We start from the raw sequence: 1,475 nt of genomic DNA, 5'->3' as shown, positions 1-1,475 counted from the left end.
TATGCGCCCTACGGGGGCCGGGCCCGCCGCCGCGGGGTCCCCGGGGCCGGGGCGGGGCCGCGCGCGGAGCGATCGCCGACCGCCCCCTGCCGGCCGCCGGGCGCGCGCGGGGCAGGTGCGAGCCATGCACCTGCCGTGCGCGCCCCCCGCGCAGACTGCGCCCCGGGAGGCTGGGCGGGCACCCAGAGGAGACCAGGAAAGCAAAACACAAAGAAGAGGAAGAACCAGAGAAAGGAAAAGAGGAATAAAAAGGAGAGACGCCTGCAGCCGAAAGGCTTCATACATTTTTCCTGTGGGTTTTCCCTGGGCGTTAACATTCTCATTATTAAAATTCAATTATGGGTAGCCTGTTAAAGACGATTTGGAGGTACTCGAGTTGTCTGCACCAAATAGCGCCCCGCGCTGAAATCTGAGCGCAAGCAACGTGGGAGTCGAAAACTCTTCTTCACTTTTGCAGATTTCACCCACAGCTTCCAACTAGGCTCCTGGCTCACCGGACAACTGTTTGCCTCTCTGGGAAACCTCCCATTTCCCCGCTCCCTCCTTCTCACGCACACTCCCAGCCCCTCTGCCGTTCTCTGTCTCATTTACTTTGGTCGCGTCTGCCAGTGACACCTAGCAGCTTTGCGCTCTCTTCGGCTTCCAAGGAAAAGTAGAAATCTCAGCCAAAAAGGAAAAGACTTGGCAGGAGTCTGTAAAGGGAGAGCAAGGGCTGTAGGAGGAGACGCGGTCTTCTGGGTTGGCTTTTGTACCTGAATGAGGGATGACTTCTGAAAGCAGTTCTCAGCCAGAGCATCCATGTCTGCGGCTCTTCCGGAGCCCCACCGCCTGGCGGGAGATTCTTAGACCCGTCGCATTTAAGACCTTCTCGCTTGGAAAGTAGGATCCCTATTTAGTCCACCTGCTGCTCTTCTCAACCACGCCTCCTCAATGAGAATCACCCGGGGAGCTGTAACAGTTCCACCGGGAGGAACCCCATTTGGCAAAGGGTGGGGCCCCAGTATCCGAAGTTCCTCCCTAATTCTAAAGAATCGTACTTCCAGGGTTGATCAGTGCAGGGTTGATAAGCTTGGACGACTCTTCTTGGATCTGAAAGGGAGCTCCTGACCTGTCTCTCTCCCTCAAAAACCTGTCTGCAGAGTGTCCTTCCCTGTATTCTGGTAGTTCTTGAAGTGTGGCCCCCAGGGCCATTAGCATCACCTGGAAAATTTTAGATATACAAAATATGGGGCCTCATTGAAGAAACACAAGCTGGAATCAAGATTGCCAGGAGAAATATCAGTAACCTCAGATATGCAGATGACACCACCCTTATGGCAGAAAGTGAAGAGGAACTAAGAAGCCTCTTGATGAAAGTGAAAGAGGAGAGTGAAAAAGTTGGCTTAAAGCTCAACATTCAGAAAACAAAGATCATGGCATCCGGTCTCATCACTCCATGGGAAATAGATGGAGAAACAGTGGAAACAGTGTCAGAC

This window comes from Oryx dammah, unplaced genomic scaffold (genome assembly GCF_014754425.2).
Source record: "Oryx dammah isolate SB20612 unplaced genomic scaffold, SCBI_Odam_1.1 HiC_scaffold_22, whole genome shotgun sequence".
Classification (NCBI taxonomy): domain Eukaryota; kingdom Metazoa; phylum Chordata; class Mammalia; order Artiodactyla; family Bovidae; genus Oryx; species Oryx dammah.
This window is presented reverse-complemented; position numbering follows the sequence as displayed.